This window comes from Bubalus kerabau, chromosome 13, assembly GCF_029407905.1.
Source record: "Bubalus kerabau isolate K-KA32 ecotype Philippines breed swamp buffalo chromosome 13, PCC_UOA_SB_1v2, whole genome shotgun sequence".
Classification (NCBI taxonomy): Eukaryota; Metazoa; Chordata; class Mammalia; order Artiodactyla; family Bovidae; genus Bubalus; species Bubalus kerabau.
In genome coordinates, this window is record NC_073636.1 from 16,629,656 (window position 1) to 16,645,163 (window position 15,508).

Consider the following 15,508-nt stretch of genomic DNA (forward strand, 5'->3'; position numbering starts at 1 on the left):
TTTTTTTTTTTAATAATCTGCATCATCTCACCAAAAGAGATATATATAGAAAAGAAGTAACTATAGAAAAAGAGGCTCAACATCTGGCCATTAGAGAATTTCAAATTAAGACAACAAGATATCAATACACATCTATCAGAATGGCTAAACTCCAACACTTTGATGACATCAAATGCTGGCAAGGATGTGGAGCAACAGGAACTCTCATAAACTGCTGATGGGAATGCAAAATAGTACAGTCACTTTGGAAGACAATTTGGCAGTTTCTCACAAGACTAAATATGCTAATATACTATACTAATATGACCTACCCATTGTGCTCCTTAGTATTTACCCAAATGAGTTGAAAACTTATATTCACATAAAAACCTTTATATTTATAATTGCCAAACACCTGGAAGCAACCAAAACATTCTTCAGTAGGTGAATTCTGAATAAACAAACTGTGATACATCCAGGCAATGGAATATTATTCAGCAATAAAAGGAAATGAGCTATCAAGCACAAAAAGACATAGAGGAATCTTCAACGCATATTATTAAGTCAAAGAAGTCAATCTGAAATAAGCTACACAGTACATGATTCCAACCATTTGACATTCTGGAAAAGGCAAAAAAACTACAGAGACAATAAAATGATCAGCAGTTGCCAACAATTTGGGAAGAAGGAAAAAAGAATCAATATGTGGATTTTTAGGGCAGAGCAACCACTCCAGTGTTCTTGCCTGGAGAATCCCAGGGGTGGGGGAGCCTGGTGGGCTTCCGTCTATGGGGTCGCACAGAGTCGGACACAACTGAGGCGACTTAGCAGCAGCAGCAGCAGCAACTACTCTATGTATTACTGTAATGACAGAAGCATGTTATTATACATTTGTCAAGACTCATAGAACAAATAACTCAAAGAGGGAACCCTAAAGTAAACTATGGACTTTAGTTAACAATATTGCTTCAATACTGGCTCATCAATTGCAGTAAATGTACCACACTGGTGTAAGATGTTAACAGCAGCAGTATAATGGAACTCTTGGTACTTTCCACTCAAATTTTCTGTAAGCCTAAAACTTTTCTGGGGAAAAAAAACTCTTTATAAAAAATTACAAAGGAATTAATCTATGTTTAATATATATTTAATCTGCATCCCACTCTTCAGACTTTAATGCAAAGATAAATCCAAAGAGTACAGAGTTTAACAGGACAGAGACTGCTTAATACAAAAATCTGAACTGCCTACATACATGAGAGATCCACGTGGCCTGGAGGACAAGGAATATTATAATTGCCCTTGCGATGGGCTGCCTACAAACACTTGTAAGCTACTTCTTTTTTTAACAGAAAAACTTTTACTTCAATCTTGGATCCTACATTTGAATTTTTGTAGGCCAAAACCTCCAAAACCACTAACTTTTGGCCAAGCCCCAACACCGCTGATTTACTTTTCCTTCCCATCACTTCCAAATCCAGCATCTCCAGAGCAGAACCAAGGGAGAAAACCCATGAGCAAAGGAGAAAGATGACGAGAGAGAGAGAAACCCAGTAGGCTGGAGAGACAGTACTCTCCATCTGCTTCTGTGTGGACATTTCAACTGTGCCATTTTCCCTTCTCCAAAGGAGAATACAAGGCAAAAATCAACTTCTTTCAGATGAAAGGGGATCACAAACAGGTACTGTGTAACAAATGATGTAAAGAAAAAACAGTCTGGCAGAGGAAACAAATCTTTTCCCACCATATCTCCTTCAACAACAACAAAAGAAACAGGAAGAGAGAAAGAATAAGATTGAATTTGATTACATTTGTATATTCTTTCTCACATTCATTTAATAAAACCATGAACAAGTTCACTGAAGCATCTTTCTTGGCCCTAAGTGAAAAGAAATACAAGAGAATCCATACATTCTAAAGCAGAATTATACTACTATCCATACCAAATAGTGTTACAGATACTTCAAACCAACTCCTTAGAATCTTAAAGAACTACAAACACTAATTTAACAAAGTCTCTGCTTTTTTTCAATTTACATCTTTAATAGTTTCTATTTCAAAAAGAATACATGCTTATTGTAGAAAAAAATTATCCAAAAATAAGTCAAAAGAAAATAAAAATCTTTCTCAGGCCCACTGTATAGAGATAAGCACTGCTAACAACCTTTTAGACTTTTCATGTACTTTCTGCTTGCTGATTTAACCAAACTGAGGTAACAGTATACATACTCTTTTGGAACTAATTTGTATTTTCACATTTCTGAATATTTCATTGACATCTTTTTCATAAAACAAACACAGACAAGGCTATTTGCACTGTGCTCTGTCCACAAAATTTTTTGATCAAATGAATAACAGCCAGCATCTTTTCATTCTTGGCAAAGATTCAGATTCTTTTTCTACCCAATTTTCAGAAAACTTCTTTGGTTTTCCTGGAAATATATTTCAGAATTAAACTACTGTCATTCTTTTTTCAGAACATGTAGATAAATGAGAAGAAAAAATGTGAGAGGTTACCCTTCTCATGACAAAAATAATTTGTAAATATTCAAGATGTCGTCAGCCTGCAGACAGAAAAACACTACTGAATGTTAAGCTACAAACCCACCTCTGACTGGTCTCCTCTTGGGTTAATAAACCAGTTAATATACTTCACTTCCTTGTCATTCTACCTTAAGTATGAGATATAATCACTTTGCTCTAGAATTTTGAAAATCAATCTCTACAAACTCATCAATATAAAATACAATATATACTGTTTATAAAAAATAAAAGTTGCACATTCTTTCTATACCTAAAACTATACTATTTTCTGTCCAGTGTTCCTAACAATTCATAATGAGCATTTAAAAATTAACGTTGCCAAAAGCTCCTATCTTGACAGATTTTCTTCATAGGTGTAAAGGTAAATGTCCTGAAACTGTAGGACATGGAAGGAGCCACAGACATGTGTTTATGGATGATAACATTATCCTTGTTTTACATAATCTCCAAGAATATTAGATATAGTAACTGCTTATGAATGAAGTACCTGTATTAATGTAATCAAGCTAGCTATTCTTTCAAAACTAGTTTTTAAAAATATTTTACCAAAGGGCAATCCATTTTACTTATAAAAAGCAACCAAAAAACTTTTCAACTCTGTAGCTCAGTGGAAACTGTCATAAATATGCACAAAATATACCTTACAAACAAGGAAATAGACATATTATCCCAATATAACTTCACAAATTCTTAATGTACTGTCTGTATACTATAAGTGCATGTTAAAGGCAATAAAATCTCATTAATCCTACAAAACATTAAGCACCTAGTATGTATGCACAACACCTAGCAGGCACCGAGTAGGTAACAACATCAGCTGCTGGTTATTACAGGGTGACCAACCTTCCACCTTTCCCTTATCCAAGAGTAACTGGCATTAAACAAGTAATTACACAGTTAATTACTGAATGACAACTGAATTGACTACTGTGAATAATTACTAGATGACTGAGCATGTGTCCTTAAGTGGAAAAAGTGTGAATTAAAGGCCATACCTAGTACATTATAACTGAACATATTCCAATTTCTGAGTTACCACGTATCAAATCTTTAAAGTATGCTTCCTTCTGTGCAGAAATGACCTCTCTTCTGACTTTCCCAAGCTACATGTAGACGAGTGCAGATATGGAAAGAAAAGAGGCTTGCTAGTCATAATAAGGAAACTTAAATACGACTTTATTTTCAAAATCAAGAATTCAAACAAAACACAACATCCAGGCAGTCTGACCTCCTCTAGATACTAACAAAACTATAAAATAACATTAGTAGTTTTAAAAAATTCATTACCATTAAGAAAACACATATAAAAAATCATTTACGTCTATGTTTATCCCTTAAATCACAATTCAATTTGGAATAAATCATAATTCATCACACAGCATCAAATATTTGTATGTGGACATACATATACATATATGTAACATACAAATATAAAGACATAGGTATTTCTAGAGAGTTCACAAAAGTGCTTGTGCATATAAACACAGCAGTCCCTTCAACATTCAAAAAGACCTTTCCAGAGCTTCCTCAATGTAAAGTCTGTAATCACCACAGCACATTAACCACCGAGAGAGTCCCTGACAGGACAATACATTAAGCAGAACCAATCCTATCATTCTCTGCTCGTCCTCTCTTTCTGAAACCTTCTTCTCCCTCTGCCTTTTCTGTATACTGTGAGCTCTCTCTCCTCTGATCACCACAAAATGAGGCACGTCCCAAAAGACACAAATAAAGCTCCAATAAACATACAAAAACTGTATTGTTCCATAATAAATTTTTGGAGACACAAAAGCATTATCCAAGGTTAAAAATCTGTGATTTTTCAGGAAGAATTCTGGAAGACTGTTTTAGAAGAATATGATACAACAGAAAGTGTAAATAGTGAGCACATGAAAAAAGATATCCTAACCATGATACACCACTTCAACACCATTAGGATGGCTGCTGTCCAAAAAACAGAAAATAACAAGTGTTGGCAAGGATGTGGAGAAATGGGAATTCCTGTACAATTCAAAATGGTGTGGCCGCTATAAAAAACAGTATGGCAATTTCTCAAAAAATTAAACATAGAATTGCCATATTATCAATCAATTCTATTTCTGGGTATATACTCAACAGGAAGCAGAATCTCAGAGGGATATCTGTACACCTAGGTTCACAACAGTCTTATTCACAGAAACCAAAAGGTGGAAGCAAACTAAGTATCCATCAACAGATGAACAGATAAACAAAATGTAATCCACACAGTGGAATATTATTCAGCCTTAAAAAGTAATGAAATTCTGATACATGCTACCATAGGGATGAACTTTGAGGACAGTATGCTAATCAAAACAAGCCAGTCACAAAAAGACAAATATTATTTGCTCCCTCCAACAAGAGGTACCCAGAGCAGTCATATTCATAGGGACAGAAAGTAGAATGGTGGTTGCTAAGGGATCAGGGGAGGGGAACATGAAGCTGTTTGATGAATACAGAGTTTCAGTTTTGCAAGACACAGAGTTCTGGAGATTGGTTGCACTATAATGTGAATATATTAAACACTATGCTAACAAAGTAATGCTCAAAATTCTACAAGCTAGGCTTCAACAGTATATGAATCGAGAAATTCCAGATGGTCAAGCTGGATTTAGAAAAGGCCGAGGAACCAGAGATCAAATTGCCAACGTCCATTGGATCATCGAAAAATCAAGAGAGTTCCAGAAAAACATCTACTTCTGCTTTATTGACTACGCCAAAGCCTTTGGTTATGTGGATTACAACAAACTGGAAAATTCTTAAAGAGATGAGAATACCAGACCACCTTACCTGCCTCTTGAGAAAGCTGTATGCAGGTAGAACATGGAACAACGGACTGGTTCAAAATTGGGAAAGGAGTATGTCAAGGCTGTATATTGTCATCCTACTTATTTAATTTATATGCAGAGTATATCATGCAAAATGCAGGGCTGGATGAAGCACAAACTGGAATCAAGATTGCCAGATACTGAAGAAATATCAATAACCTCAGATATGCGATGATACCACCATTATAGCAGAAAGCAAAGAAGAACTAAAGAGCCTTTTGATGAAGGTGAAAGGGGAGAGTGAAAAAGCTGGCTTAAAACTCAACATTCAAAAAACGAAGATCATGGCATCTAGTCCCATCACTTCATGACAAATAGATGGAGAAACAATGGAAATAGTGAGAGACTTTTATTTTCTTGGGCTCCAAAATCACTGCAGACGGTGACTACAGCCATGAAATTAAAAAATGCTTGCTCCCTGGAAGAAAAGCTAAGACCAACCTGCTGCTGCTAAGTCGCTTCAGTCGTGGCTGACTCTGTGCAACCCCATAGACAGCAGCCCACCAGGCTCCCCCGTCCCTGGGATTCTCCAGGCAAGAACACTGGAGTGGGTTGCCATTTCCTTCTCCAATGCATGAAAGGAAAAGTGAAAGTGAAGTCGCTCAGTTGTGTCCGACTCTTAGCGACCCCATGGACTGCAGCCTACCAGGCTCCTCCGTCCAAGGGAGTTTCCAGGCAAGAGTACTGGAGTGGGGTGCCATCGCCTTCTCCGATGACCAACCTAGAAAGCATATTAAAAAGCAGAGACATTACTTTGCCAACAAAGGTTCATATAGTCAAGGCCATGTTTTTTCTAATAGTCATGTATGGATGTGAGAATTGAACCATAAAGGAGGCTGAGGATCAAAGAACTGATGCTTTTGAACTGTGGTGTTGGAGAAGTCTCTTGAGAGTCCCTTGAACTGCAAGGAGATCCAACCAGTCCATGCTAAAGGAAATCAGTCCTGGGTGTTCATTGGAAGGACTGATACTGAAGCTGAAGCTCCAATACTTTGGCCACCTGATTCAAAGAGCCAACTCATTAGAAAAGACCCTGATGCTGGGAAAGATTGAATGCAAGAGGAGAAGGATAAGGAGAATGAAAGAGGACAAGATGGTTGGATGCCACCACCAATTCAATGGCTCTGAGTTTGAGCAAGCTCTGGGAGATGGTAAAGGACATGGACGCCTGACATGCTGCAGTCCATGGGGGTAGCAAAAAATCAGACACGACTGAATGACTGAACAACAACTGAACTGTACTCTTAAAAGCAGTTAAGATGGCATTTTGCATTTTGGATATTTTTATCACAATTTTTTTAAATTTATCCTGTCTAAAAATCAAATATGCAACTGAAAGCAACTTTATGTTGTTTTGAGCCTACTAAGTCACCTACTAGTCATGGTGAAACTGATATTCTGTATATCAATTACCAGGGTCACTATAAATTGATGTCATTTTTTAAGAAAGACAGGAAGATTTAAGCAAAAATATTTCAGTATTATAAATCTAGCCTAAGGAGTTATAGGCTTTTTTTTAAAGAAATAGGGCAAAATCACCAAAGATATTAATTTTGCAAACCTTTCTTTAAATGAACCATCTTAAAAAAAAAAAAATAGGAAATAAACAAGTTACTATGCATTGTTACCTTTAAGGAATAAAATTATGAATTCTAATTATAAAAATTATTATGGAAATATGGTAACTAAAACCAATGTTAGAAATCCAAATATAAAAGTGCATATCCACTATGAACCCAATTATATCAAAATATATATAGCGAGACAATACCAGAGGGTCATGCAAAAAAGCAAATGAATGGCGTTACCAAAGACTTTCTCTCCTTTCCAAATGGACTTATTTTAATGTTATGGTTATACTTTAAAACAACAACAATGAAAGGGGATTAGTGAAGATGAAGAAAACAGATTCGTTTAGATGAGATTAGGTAAAATTAAGTACAAAATGGAGGCAAAGGGAGAGTGTTCATCTAAACTAAAGTTGCCAACTTTAATCCCCTCCAAACACCTATTTCTACCAATGCTGAATTCACCTCCATTTCCTAGTCTCTCAACTACAGATCTTTACGCCTGTCATTTCTTCTGTTTAGAACACTCTCCCCCTTGCTCTCCACTTAGCCAGCCTCAGCTGGAAGATGATTTCCCCAGGGTGGGCTTCCTGTGCTCCCCAGGGAGAGGCTCCTGGCTCCTGCAGACACCTACATTTCCTGTCTGTCTACATTCCCAGCACTGGGCTGTCCGTCTTCCCCACTAGCTAAGGGCTCCATGAGATGCTGGTTTTGTCCTTGTCTCTTAATACATCCCCAAAGACCAACACAGCAGCAGTGCATGGGGAGGTACTCACTAAATATTTGTTGGTACTAAACAAAAGCATTATTAATATTTATTCCAAGTCATGGATTCTCTTCCTTAAAATCTGTTTTAAAATCAGACTCAAACACAACTCCTAAAATATTTTAAGAAATTAATTTATATCACCTGTCTCAGTGTTGTCTAAAAACAAGTTTTGAACCTCTTATACTTTTGCAATAGTCCATCAATTTTCTAGCTTCCAATATACCTTTCAATTATTAAACTTTTAAGAGTTATAACTATAGATGGTAAGTATTCTGACATGTCACATTAAATTTAATATAACCCATAAATCTCTAAAACCGAATGGGAATTGGAGCCTTAATATGTTCATTTATTCTATTTTAGCTAAAGAAAATTTATTAGGACAAAGAAGCACCAGGTTATGGGAAGGGCTAATCTTTAGTGAAGCAAATTCAATTAACAGATGAAGAGCTGCAGCTGGGTTACTGTTATTAAAAAAAAAACAACACTAAATTCAACACTACTATACCTTATTTCACAGTACCTGTTCAAGAGCATCTTGAGATTTCTGTCAATGTAATTCAAAACAGAAATCATACAGAAAGGAATTTCTCTTGATAAAAGCCAAATGTTGTCTCCTTTCAAGGTCATCTCACATTCTAGAAAATATTTTATTGCCATTTTTCGAAACCTTCATAATTAAGCAAAACAGAAACTTGCAAAGCAGAATGATAAATCCTGTTCTTATGGAAGATATTTGAACTCTATTTCAATTAAAGAAAAAATGGGAAAATTTTCTGCGAAAGAACCAAATGGGAAGGAAATGGAGCGATCACTACACAGTCCCCCTGTCCCTTCCAGAACTTCCTGAGGAATGCCCCCAAACCTGTCACACAGGCCAGGGTGGATCCCGGCAGAGGAGCCTCAGACAGTCCTAACCTGAGGGACGCTCTGTGAAAGAACTGGCCTGCATTCGTGTAGAACACAACATCCTGTGAGATAAAGAACATCTGAGGAACCTTCCAGATTAGAGGAGACTGAAGACACCAGACACTAAATGCAAGGTGTGAATGACACTCAGCTGGACCCTGCACTGGAGCGACAGAAGTGCCGCAATTACTGGGGAAACTGTAAACAATGAGGTGTGGTCTGTAGACCAGATAAACACAATCTATTAAATCAGTTTTACTGTGGTCACGATATGAGAGCCTTCCTCTTCAGGACTACTTACTGAAATACAAAATGGAGCATGACATAGGCAACCTATTCTCAAATGATTCCAAAATCAGTAACATGTGTTTTTTAATAACACACATTCAAATACTTAAAAATAAAATACAGAATTGATCCCACGGGAAAAATAAAATTGGACCAGGTGAGAAGGAGGAATAGAATCTCACCTGCTGAGAACAGATACACACTTAGACAGAAAAAAATAACTTAAGAAGGACAGCGCTGAAAACCTAGAGGTCATTACTGTCCATGAGAATGCAGCTCAATAAATTCAAGCAAGTTGGAAATTCAAATTCTGTTGTGCCGTAATTGTCACAAACAAGTTTGCCGAGTTCTTCCAACACCGATAATACCTGGTTCCTCCTTTCCTGACACATAACACTTCCCACTTGAGCTGTATCTACATATCACATAAGGAAATAGCAGAAAGTCATGACGGGAAAATAGAAGAGATCAACTATTTACAAAAAACTTAATACACTTTTGCTTTTCGAATTTTTTTAAGTTATAGTCAAGCAAACATATTTTGTTCTACTTTGCATGTACTAGAACGTAACAAGGTTAACCAGTGAGATCAAACACAGGACTTCACAGGGTTAAAAGCTTTTACCATGCATCCAATAAACTCCATTCTATCCTGTTCTTCTAGAATCCAAAATAGGCAACAGCACTTTTAAAAGGCATTGCGATTCCAAATGCCCCACAATTTAATATGAGATGTATACGAGTGCACACTAGTGTTTAACTGTAATGTTTCTACATTCCATTGTTTAAAGCTTAACACCTGACTGCTCCAAATGTGTAAGTGCAAAGAAAACTGTTGTAGCTCCATGGGTACCTGGGTAATGCCAGCAGAAGTCAGCTTCTGAACTTAGTGGGGAAAACAGCACTCTACTACCATCTGCCTATACAATGACCACCATCTCTGAACCTGAATAAGAGATAACTCATTTAAGAAGCGTTGACAGGCTTCCCTGGTGGCTCAGAGGTAAAGAATGCGCCTGCCAACGCAGAAGACACACGTTTGATCCCTGGTCTAGGAAGATCCCACAAGTCACAGAGCAACTGAACCTGTGCTCTGGAGTCCGGGGCCCACAACCACTGAAGTCCACGCCCTAGAGCCTGTGCTCCACAGCAGGAGAAGCCGCCACAATGTGAAGCCTGCACACGGCAGCGAAGAGCAGCCCCCACTAGAGAAAACCCTGTGCAAAAACAAAGAACAAGCACAGCCAAAAATTAATTAATTTAGTTAAATAAAAAAAGAAAGAAGTATCCAATCCCATTTGGCTTCCTAACTTCTGGACCACAATCATGACAGAAACATATGCAACATTTCCTGTTTTAAAAAACTAACTATGGCTCAGTGCTTAAAATGGGAATCAGGGAACGGGGTAAGGGAACCTGGGGAAATCTTTCCACTCTATTCTCTCAGCCCACGGCTTTAAAGAGAGGCTAGAAAGAATTATTTCATAATCACTTTTCTATCTACAAAAAAAGGGAAAAAAGGTAACACCAAAATACCACTTTAGGTCAGTTTTGAGGGAGAAAGACAGAGGCTAGAGAAATTTAATACAAATTTCACACATCTGAGAAATGAGAGGACAACCATACAATGACATCCATCATATACATTCACAGGCTCCAATTCCTTTAACAGAAAATGTCTATTTGACTTATCTTTTGATAAATGAAAAATACTAAAAGTCACATCTATAATATTTTCATATAGAAATTCATTTTCAATAAGTTTATGTATGAAATTTTCAAACCAGTATATCAGTTCTAATAAAGTGGATTCAAGAAACTGCAAAAATCAAATCCTATTTTCTGAAATTAGCATCCTTTTCAAAGAGATTTCTCTCAAGATTTTGTTAAATGCAGCTATGTCAGTATTTAAAATGCAGTTCAACTTAAATTTTCTTTTATCTTCTGTGGTACAAAGCTATTCCATAAGATAGGACATATAGTCCAGATAGACTATTGTTGTAGAGAGAAGACAATACTTAAGAAAAGTCTTATCTTACTTGCTGCATGATTTTTCTATTTAATAAAACTCAGAAGAATCTTTATGCTACCACTCAGGGGTTTAGTAATCTACTCAACAGTTATAGCATTATCTGCTCTCGTGAATGTTAAACCAAGTGGTCTTCACCTCAGCATTGTCTCTCAGTCTGTGCTCCAATGAATGATGATATTTGTTCCTCTTACTAGAAAGACACAAATACACTACATCCCAAATTATTCACCACCATTACCTTTTCTTCAGATAAAAGAGAAATATTTCGTATTCAGAACTGACTCAAAAAACACTCCACCATTTAGGCCAAAGGGGAGAATCAAACACCTCCAACACAATAGACTCATTCCTGGATTGCCCAGTCAACACCCAAAAAGACTCTCTTAGGAAACATGTCATGCAATTACTTACAGAGCAAAACTTTTCCAAATAAAGTGAAATAAATGCAGAAGTAAAGATTTAAAAAATTTAAATAGACTGGATAAACTTCATCTTTTTAACTTAAAACTTGGGAAAAGAAAAATAAGTAGTACCCTAAATTATCACTTTTGGTTTTTGTTGCTATTTTGGCTTTTTTAAAAAACATTTAATCAAAATAATCATCTAGAAATTATTAAGCACTGCTCTTTACACAAACTACTCTTACTGTTACAATCTCCACCAAAGATCTAAAAAATCCATTTTAAATTACAGCCAGACTTTAAATATAACAGCTTTATTTCATTTTTGACACCATCTGATAAAATAAAATGTTTAATAAATCTGGTAAATGCTGCTGCTGCTGCTGTTTCAACTCTGTGCGACCCCATAGACAGCAGCCTATCAGGCTCCCCAGTCCCTGGGATTCTCCAGGCAAGAACACTGGAGTGGGTTGCCATTTCCTTGCCCAATGCATGAAAGTGAAAATGCTAAACATTGCTAAATATGGCAAATATAGAAAATTAAGACCAATTTAAGTACTGAAAAATCAAAAGGCTTTTTGTCGACTGTAAAAAGCTAACAATTCACAATGAAATGCACATCACAGCAGCAAAACATATTTCACAAGATACATATTCAGCCTCAGAACTTGACAGAATATATAAAAATCTAGAATAAAAGCAGAAAAACATCTTAAAGCATTTAACAAATTCTTTAGGTCTTACAGTTGGAGCCTCCCAATTCATGTGTCGGGATATACAGAACCTGATCTCTGGGCCTGGCCTGAGGTGTCAGAGCTGGCTGCCTCCAAGACCCCAACATCTGCATCAGTTTATCCCACGTGCCGTACAGCCATGGCCAGGTCCTACACGGTTCATGACATACTAAGGGCTAGGAAATGCTACAGAGGCACATACAAGTACCCAGTTCTTGTAATCTCTAGAGAAACACTGACAAAATTTCTAGTTACCCAACAAGCTCACCCAAATCTAGGTTTGGAAATCCTATCTAGATTTTAATGACGTATCTTCCTATTTCTTAACCTGTGCCATATTTTACCATATCTTCTCCAATGTTTGTTTCAAAAAGAGAAACTCTGATTTACTCAGTCCCCTCCCACCTTTATGAAAACTGACAAGCCCCTGGGAGCTGCAGCACAGCAAAGACCATGATGACATTCCCTAACCCATGGTTCCCATCATCCACTCAAGAATGACTGCCATTGCTAGAGAAAATCAAGTTGGCAAGAGACAGAGACTCAAAGCGTTATTTCCAAGGGAGCAAGGAAAGAGCTGAAAACTAAGAACAAAACTAGGAAAGGCAAACACTGCCTGTGACCCATCTTTTTAATTTATATCTAACAAAACTGTCTCTTTGTCAGAGGAATTTTTCCAGAATGAAATCTTAAGTAGTCCCCCTCACTGAGGTGCCTCAACAGTTCTAAGCTGGGCACTATAACCTCAGTCCAAACCTCCTGAAATGTGTTCACCATGGACCCTGATTTCATCTACACCAGCTTTACCTCTCACAAGCTCCTCCCCAGCTCTATACTCCAGAATGTTCAACCACTCAGTAACACCCTCCTGTGGTCAAACCCTCACGTCTTTCTCACAGTGCTCCCCTACTTGGAACGCTTTATCCTATTAAGACACACACACTCTTCATGGGAGCAGCTCAAACTTCACCTAAGAACAATAACACATGGAACGGTTATCACACAGTAAGGGTGTCACACAGGAACACTCAAATCCATGCACTATTTATTGAGCATCTACTGAGTGCCAGGAACTAAGCTTAGCTTGGAGAAGGCAATGGCAACCCACTCCAGTACTCTTGCCTGGAAAATCCCACAGACGGAGGAGCATGGTAGGCTGCAGCCCATGGGGTCGCTAAGAGTCGGACACGACTGAGCAACTTCACTTTCACTTTTCACTTTCATGCATTGGAGAAGGAAATGGCAACCTGCTCCAGTGTTCTTGCCTGGAGACTCCCAGGGACGGGGGAGCCTGGTGGGCTGCCGTCTATGGGGTCACACAGAGTCGGACACGACTGAAGCAACTTAGCAGTAGCAGCAGCAGGAATAAGTCTTTACCCTGAAGGAGTTTACAGATTAAATGAAGACTGGAGTGAATAGGCCAGTGATTTTCCTGGAGGAGGTCAGCTGCAAGAGTGAGGCAGGCAGCGTGCTCTGGAGCAGCAGTACCCTGGGGCTCCCCCCAGCGAGTGAAGGGGTGCATGGATGGTGGAGAGGAGCTCTAGGATCCGGGGAACTGAACAGAAATTGTTTTTTTTTTTAATTTTAAATGTGATGTAAGGATATGAGACTTCATTATAATCCCAGTGGTTAAACCCCCAATGGCATTGTTCATGCTTTGCAGCTCCCTGTTTTCACAACAAACACTGAGAAATCACTGATAAAATATAAAGACAAATGACCAAAAGGACATTACCTATGCCCCTAACAAGTTAAACATCTCCACGGATCAGAAATCTCACAGTAACACAAAGTGTGAGCCTAGGCAAGGCCAGGTCTGCCTGGCTCTGGGCCCCAGACAGGAAAAGGCAGCAGGCAGGCAGTGGGCTCTCAGGGATTAACTATGAGTTGATCGGATCGGGTAGCAAGGGCTCCAAGTGAACTAGGGTCAGCAGCAGGCACTTTGCTGAAAACCAGGGACTGGGGTGGCGCTCTGCCTTCTTTAGGAAACTAGATCAAAAAAGATTTCTGCTAACTGCACTGAGGCCACAGCCTAGGAAACGGCTGACCTCTTGCCAGCTGACCCAGTGACCAAATCTGTGATATCCCCAACGTCACCGGGGCTGGGGCCTGGTCCACTCACACAAGACCTAATTCTGATCTGGGAACTCTAAAGCCAGGTAGAGACAAGGGCAAAACTGCCAGACCAGCAGGGGAAACCAGAGAAAGAGACAGGAAAAAGAAAACTCCCATCACAAGAAAACTCCCGTGCCTGCAAAATTACAGAGCATGATGTTGACACCAATAATATCAACAACCAGAACATAAATTCACTGCGGACAAAACAAAGCATCAAACGACCTGAAAAAGACTAAAATAAACATGTTAAAGACCCTCAAAGAGATAAATAACAAGAGAACTGAAAACATTTTAAACACAAACAAGCAGAAATGAGAAATGAACTAGTGGATATAAAAAAGAACCGATTAAAAATCTTGCAGATGAAGTATAACCCTTGTAATTTATAAATAAAAATGTTTGTGGTCCCAGTACTCATCATCAGACGCCTAGTAAGCCACCCCTCCCTCTACCTTCAGGCTCACAGGGCTCTGAGTGTTGTGGGACAGCCGTGCCAGGCTCCAAGATTCAAAAATGAAAGAGCCCTGGGCATTTGTCCTCAAAGAACTTGCCATCTGTAAGGGACACTACTAGACCACTAAGATCACAAAGTAGAACAAAATTTAAATTTCAAAAAAAGTAAGCATTTCTTAAGTTAAATGCTCTTAGTGTTCATGAGCTCACACTACCATCTTTACTAGACTTGGCACTCTACAAGAGAGAAACATTCTCACCAAATTTCACATGAATGGAGCTGAAATAACAAAAGCTGCTTCTTTCTTAATCTGCATTTGAACTCATCTGGCAACTATCCTTATTTATTCAAAGCACACCACCAAAAAAGTAACCCACTGAAAAGTCTCCAAAACCCAAGACCACAGCTTGCAGTTATTACTTTTAGTAGAAACTACTCAAAGATCTCACAGTAACAACAGCTTCACTTTCACTTATCAACTTTTGCCTGATTATTCAAATTGATGAGAAAAGCTACTGTATTCCTATCGAGGTTAATATAATCAGTACATGAAAAATTTTAAACTCTGTGCTATTATATTCTAATAAGAAAATATTAACTTCATCCCAGTTTCCCTTACCAAAAAGGCTGTACTCTAGAAGTACACAACGGTCATAGGATCCCAATCAAGATAAAATCTTAATTCTTTCCTCACTCTCTAGAAGTAAACAATTAAAATAGTAAAGTCTAGTTCTCCTGTTCATGAACAGAAGTAGAAAGGAATGACAGGAAATATTATATATACTATCCCCTTACAACTGAGAAGATAAAATCTATTTCAAAAGATAAGTCTATAAGATAGACTTGGTTCCTTGATCCAAAGACAC

At 38.0% G+C, this 15,508-nt stretch overlaps 1 protein-coding gene across 23 annotated transcripts in view; it reads right to left on the minus strand.

The window, feature by feature from the left end:
- USP6NL (USP6 N-terminal like) overlaps positions 1-15,508 on the minus strand; it is a 138,120-nt gene that overhangs the window by 106,509 nt on the left and 16,103 nt on the right. The gene's annotated exons all lie outside the window — the stretch shown is intronic.